This window comes from Acomys russatus, chromosome 19 (genome assembly GCF_903995435.1).
Source record: "Acomys russatus chromosome 19, mAcoRus1.1, whole genome shotgun sequence".
NCBI lineage: Eukaryota > Metazoa > Chordata > Mammalia > Rodentia > Muridae > Acomys > Acomys russatus.
The window spans coordinates 4,171,135-4,177,778 of record NC_067155.1 but is presented as its reverse complement, the minus strand read 5'-3'; the positions used below and the strand labels follow the sequence as shown (position 1 = coordinate 4,177,778).

Below are 6,644 nucleotides of genomic sequence, written 5' to 3'. Positions count from 1 at the left end.
ACTTCGGGGCTACAGGAATCGGCAGAGCCAAACCTCGGACCCCGAGGGGCGGGGTGGCCAAGGTACCCGAAGGGCCCAGAGAGGAAGGGGTGGGAGGGAGTGCGGTGGGGGCGGAGACAAAGTTAAATCAAGAGGCAGACACTTCAAGACCACAGATGGGAAGCTCGCCTAATTAAGGACGTAAAAGCGCTTTTGTTCTCAAAGTTTATTGTTGCCGGGATTTAAAAAAAAAATTAATTGAAACTAATGCTGTTATTCACTCGTGCAGTTAAATTCCTTCATGCACATTTGAGACGCGGAGCGAAAACTTGAAGGTTTATCTTTCTGCAGTCGGGGGCTTCTCAAGGGAGGGTAGAGAGGCGCTAGAGTGGCGCGGCAGTTAAAGAATGAGGGTGTTCGCATCCAGGTCAGGGGTGCGTGTGGCCATTGGAGATCTAGACCCTGAGGTCCCGTCTTAGGGCGGCACGTTACCCGCCCCACATCCTGAGCTTGGAACCACCACCAGTGCGTCTGGCATGGGATTCGTAGGGTGGGCGTCAGACGACGCACATCTGTCCCGTTAGAGACTTTTTCCCAACCCTTTTCTATGATTTGGGCGCCAACCCGGTCCTGTGAACCCCAAAGCGCCGGTTGCAGGGAGCCGGTTTCAGACTCAGGAAAGTCAACGGCTCTACAGGGCACTCGAGCCAGTACTGGAATCAGAGTGCGGAGGACCTACCTGGGCGCACACACCACGCCGCAGGAAGATCCGAGCGGAGCCGAGTGGGGAGGGTCCACCCGCGGCCAGGACCAGCCCACGTGGGCACCCCCCGCCCCGTGCGCGCCAGGCCTTTGTGCTGGGCGCCCCCACGCCGCCAGCCCCAGCGCTCGGCAAAGGGACAAAGCAGCCCGCTCCCCCCCGCCCCAACCCCCAGCCTAGGTCCCGGCCCGGGGCCGAGTGACTTTCTCGGCATTGCAGCCACTTTGGGAACCAGGGGTGTGCGGCACTGAGTGGTGGCCGCTCGCGCCGGGCTTACCTCGGAGCCGGAGCAGCGGATCGGGCTTCGGCGCAGCCCCCGCCCCCTGCAGCCGCCGGTGTCGGGTGCCCGGCGCAGCCCGGTCGCCTAGTGCTCGATGCGCGCGGGTCGCTCCGGTCTCGTCCTGGAGTTACTTTCTCTCTCGCCCCCAACCCTCCCCCCACCCACCCCTCCCGCCCCGGCCCCCGCTCCGCGCGGCCCCTCGCGGCGCGCCGCGCCGGGGCCTCCCCTCCCCGCCCTCCCCTCGCCTCCTCCCTCTTCGCCGCTGCCGCCTCCTCTTCGCGCCGCTCTCCGGCTGCCCTCCCGCCGCTCCCACCTCCTCTCCTCCCTCTCTCCAGCGGCCTCCCCCGGTAGCTTTGGGGGAAAAAACAGCCCCCCAAAACCAGCCAGTAGCCTGCGCGCCTCGCCGCGGCCCAGCCCGGATTGCAAAGGGCAGCGATCCGGTTCCAAATTACCCCGGCGCGGCGAGCGCGAGCGGGCGCGCGCAGGCGACTCCTGGCTCCGGGCTTGGCTGCGCCTCGGGGCAGAGGATTAGAGTTGCAATTAGCTCCGCGCGCCCGCGCCTGCCGCGCTCGGCGACAAAAATGCACCGTTCCCCACCACCACCACTTCCTTTCCACCTCGCGATCCCCACCCGTGGGTCCCGGAGCCTGATGCCTGGGTGCCGCGGGGCTCGACCAGGACCCTTCCGGGAGCTCTGCGCCGTGGCCCCGCGCCCTCCGCGCCCCAGCCCCCCGCCGTCCGGCCACGCGGCGCCCGGGCCTCCTCCGGGCTCGGGGAGGGGGCGGGGGAGAGGCTGATTTTAATCATTGTCATTTCATCTGATGTAATATTTCCCCGGGCGCTTTCAGCTGGGCATAAATTTTCGACTCCCAAATAAGTAACACAGGGCACGTTTCTCACATTTCTCGACTCCTCGGTTACAAAGAGGAGAGAAGCAGCCGCCGCTGCGGCGCCCCGGGGCTGAGGGCGGGACTTGGTGTGGGGAGGAGAGAGAAACTGGGCTGCCAAGGCGGCTTACCTCCCTCTCTCCCTCCCTCTCTCCCCGGGTCTCGGCCCGGGCTGCCCCTCTCCCGGGGAGCAGCGCCGCCCGTGACGTCTGCGGGCACGCGGTGGCCACCGCGGGGGAGGGGAGCGGGGCACCCGGCCCGTCGCCCGCGGCTAAGCGCGCCATTTCCTGGACGAGCGCGGCGCGATGGAGACGGTGGCGGCCAAAGGTCCCTGCGGCGCGGAGGCCTGCGCCCAGAACGCCCCTAGCTGCTCTCCGTTGCCCCTTCCTCCTCCTCCTCCTTCCCTTGCGCCCCGCCCGTCCCTCCTCCTCGACCATTTCCCGGCTCCTAGGAAACGGAGCACGGCTGGTGCGCTTGGCCCACACTGCGCCCCCGCCTGGTTCCCGGGGCGCCCGGGCCAAAGCCAGGCTTTCGGCTGGGAAGGAGCACCCGGACGGGAGCGGCGCCCCGGCCCCCTTCTCTGGTTCCGGCCGGGCCTGGGCGCCCTCTACTGGCCAGACTCCTGGGGGTGCTCTCGAGGCCAGACCGGAGCACTGCAGAAAGATGGTGGTTTTTTTTTTTTGGGGGGGGGGGGTTATGGTGGGTGGTAGTGAGGACCCAGTCTCCCCCGAATCCGGAGAGAGCATCCTGACCGCGCGTCTGTAACTTCATGCGGGAATAAGAAACTTTCCTCCTAAGGGATTTATTTATTTTATTTATTTATTATCTCAAACTACTGGAGAAGGGGGAAATTTTCTCATTAAAGTTACATCCCCGCAGTTAGCTCAATTACTTGATATATGCAGAATATGTTGTAAATTTATAGATTTAAATAGCTTACAAAGATGCCGCAGGCCCCATCAGTTAATTTCCTTAATTTATGGATTTTTAAGCTGCTCCTAAAAAAGAAAGGGGCCCAAAGAAGTAGGTCAGGGCTCCCCCTCCCCCGTGGCTGCCCACGTTTGCTTTTCACGCTCCTGAACCCCCCAGGGTTTCTAGCTTCCAGCTTTACTTAACCAGTGCTGTTCTACCGGCCAGCGTGCAGGCCGAATCCGGTTCCCCAGCTGGCTTATGTGCTCGGTTCCTTTGCTGGCTTCCCACCCAAGTCTTTTGACAGTCCACGGGTAGTTGGAACTATGAACCGGCCAAATTTCCCAGCGGTCGGAGAAGCTGACCCTTGGAATAAAGTGAAAGCAACTTTGCAAGGACTTTGACCTTCCTGTCTGGAATCCCGCAGGGGAGCTGGCTGGGGTGCGAGTGCCCTCAGCTTCAGGGATAGCCGGACCCCATGCGTTTGAAGAGGGGGTGAGTGGAGGAAAGCATGCTAGGCTCCCTTGAGGACTAAGGACCCTCTGAAAAGTACTTGCCATGGCCCTGGTGAGGCCCAGCACCCCTCACTTGTCTTCACCTTGGTGGCTGTTGGTGAGTCTTTTGTTTTGTGTTCAATACGGGTGAATACATACATATAAATTCATACTTGAAAGATTGGTGTAAGTGCCACTGTTTTAGGAAGCCACAGAGCGATGTGATTAGGACCGGGTGTTGACGATTGAACGTTTCTTTTTTCCCCCTAGATGAAGTTTCTAAGATTCAGAAGGCACATGTCAAGGACGGGTGTATAAATGGATTTTTATTTATTCACAACTGCAAGACTAATTGCTTTCCCTTTGCCTCAAGGCCACGGGATTGGTTTTAATACGACACTTCAAAAGTATTCATAGAACTCCAGAGATAGCAAGTGTCATTGTTTAAGAGACAAATCTCGCTGTGATACCGCTGACCCTGAAAATAGCAGATTCCACTTTATTTTAAATTCCGGAATGTCTTTTTTTCTTTTTTTCTTTCTTTTTTTTTTTTTTTTTTTTTTTTAAAGTTTCACTTGTTACCAACTATATTAAAAATGCACAATTTAATCAGAACAAGGGCTGGCCATCCTTAAGGACCTTGATTTCCTTGATGCTACCAGTCTTTGTTTCCTTTCGTGGAAATGCTGAACTGTGGTGGGTCTAAGCTTAGTTTCCTAAAAGTTCCTGGCTAAGAGGCCGGGGACATGGCTCAGCAGTTAAGTCTGTGTGCTGCTCTTGCAGAGGGCAAGGGGTTCAGCTCTCAGCATCAACAGGGCAGCTTATGACTGCCTGTTACTCCAGCTCCGGGGGATCCAACACCCTCTTCCGGGCTCCGAGGGCACGCACGAGCTTTTACACACACACACACACACACCATACACAGTCTAAAAAAAATTTTTTTTTTTCAGTTTCTAGCTAAATGTCAACCACCTCTTAACACCAAAATAAGTCAACCAAGCCCTGTGACAGGTGCTCAGTGGTCTGTGGTATTTATTGCAGTAGGGGTACCTTCTAAAACTGAGGAGGTATAATTAAGACTGGAAACACAGTGGAAACAAGTTGCATGCTATTTCATTACTGCAGGTCCTAGAGGTCAAACTGGAAGAATCTAGGCGGAGCTTGGGTGGTTGGGATCTGACTAGCGCTGAAGCCCCGCTCCCCCGTCACCCCCCCCCCCCGACCCGCAGTCTAGGGAGCACTCCAGACCTGCCCTCCATTTTGATGGCTCCCTTTAGGGTGTCTGCACGAAGCACAAACAAGGACAGTCCTGTTAGCTGCGGGATGCAGGTCCATGTGCTAGTGAGGCATGGGTGGTCCAAGCCTGTGATCCCAGCACCCAGGAGGCGGGAGGTGGGGGGGGGGGTGGCAGGGGGTGGGGTGGGTCTTGAGTTGTAGGCCAGACTGAGGTTCGAGACCTTGACTCAAACAACAATGACAACAACCCCCTCAAAACACCCTTAGGACCTTAAAGAAGATGATTTAGCCAGCTGGGTGTGGTGGTACACGCCTTTGATCCCAGCACTTGGCAGGTGGATCTCTGAAAGTTCGAGGCCAGCCTGGTCTACAAAGTGAGCCTAGGACAGCCAAGGCTACACAGAGAAACCCTGTCTGGAAAAAGAAAAAGAAAAAAAAAAGATGAGTTAGCCTACTAAAACATTCTTAGGAACTTGAGGACTGGGCTAACAGGTGAGTAGACCGAGGGATCTTACATCCTGGTAGAAAGAGGGATAGGAATGTGCAGGTAATTGGGTGGAGGTGGCTCTTCTCCAATCTGAGTCTTCTTGGGGCTGGAGGTGGTGGTGGGGGGGTGCGTATCAAAGCCAGACCTGTCTGAGTCCGTATGTACCTCAAGGCTGAGAGAGCGTACCTCTTCAAGCTAGGATGGAGCCAGGCTGGCTCACAGAACTCACAGACTTGACATTCACTTGGCTCCACCTCCACCTTGTAGGACCCCCTCCCCTCTTGATTTTCTCTAGAAGATTCTAGAGAATTCAGAGACCAAAGCGAGCAATGAAAACTGGAGATGACACAATGAGCTGGTGGCCCAAGTCTGTAATCCCAGCACTATGGAGGCAGAGGCAGGCTGATCTCTGTGAGTTCAAAGCCAGCCTGGTCTACAAAGCAAGTCCAGGACAGCCAAGGCTACACAGAGAGACCCTGTCTTGAGACAAACAAACAAAACAAACAACCTTCCAGACTAGCCTGGACTACAGAGTGCCACCCTGTCTCCATTATGCCTGGTGTGGTAACGCCATCTTTGTAATCTCAGTACTCAGAGGCAGGAGGTGGGATGTTAAATTCAAGGCCAGGCATAGTAGATTTAAGAGCTTGTCTCAAAACCGAACGAACGAGGCTGAGCGTGGTGGCGCACGCCTCTAATCCCAGCAATCGGGAGGCAGAGGCAGGTGGATCACTGTGAGTTCAAGGCCAGCCTGGCCTACAAAGTGAGTCCAGGACAGCCAAGGCTACACAGAGAAACCTTGTCTCGAAAAACCAAACCAAACCAAACCAAAACCCCAAACAAAAAAAATACCAAAATTTTACAAAAGCTTCATACCCACCTGGACACCCTTAGACAAAGGGACATTATCTCACTGACCCCCACAGCCCTCCCTGTCACACCTTACTGCCCCTCAAATAAGTTTCAAGCCAAGCAGCTTTGAACAGTCAGAATTAACTCCTAGGTTGGGAGCCCTTCCTTGGAAGTGAACACTACACAAAGTTGGGAAAACACAATGATTTTGTGCATAGGTTTGGAGCCCTGTAAGAGTTTGTGAGGTGCTGCCTAGAACCCTGGGCAGATGGCAAAGTAGAAATTGAACTGTGGAGAAAGCTTACCAAAGCCTGCCTGGCACGGTGGCACACATGCCAGACTCAAGGGGTTGAAGCCAGCCCACACTGGATAATGAGGCCCTGTCTTAAGAAATATTTTAAACTTTAGGGCTAGAGAGATGGCTCAGCCGTTAAGAGCACTGGCTGCTCCTCCTGAGGACCCTAGTTTGAGTCCTAGCACCTAAGGGTACCTAAGCCAGTACCTTCTAGGGGACTCTTGATCCACTAGCACTCAAATGTATATGCCACCCCACATACAAAGGCACATAATTTAAAAATAATAAAAAAAGAAGTCAGGTGATTTAGGGAAAAAACAGGAGTGGGGAGCAGGGTCTCATACGTAGCTCTGGCCAGCCTCAAACCCCCATGCAGACCACGTTCAGGCCGCAGGGATCAACCTGCCTCTGCCTCCAAACTGCTGAGGTTAAAGGCGTGCAGCCACCATGCCCAACATAATAGGT

The 6,644-nt window shown here is 55.7% G+C and overlaps 1 protein-coding gene across 3 annotated transcripts in view; it reads right to left on the bottom strand.

Moving 5' to 3' along the window:
* Kctd15 (potassium channel tetramerization domain containing 15) overlaps positions 1-1,156 on the bottom strand; it is a 14,898-nt gene extending 13,742 nt beyond the window's left edge. For 2 of the 3 annotated variants that reach the window (XM_051162197.1, XM_051162200.1), the window contains exon 1: positions 1,017-1,156. The gene's annotated coding sequence lies outside the window, so the exon portion shown is untranslated. Of the gene's footprint in view, positions 799-1,016 lie in introns of those variants that run through there. The other variant, XM_051162199.1, reaches the window with a different exon arrangement.
* Between the last annotated feature and the right edge of the window lie 5,488 nt (positions 1,157-6,644).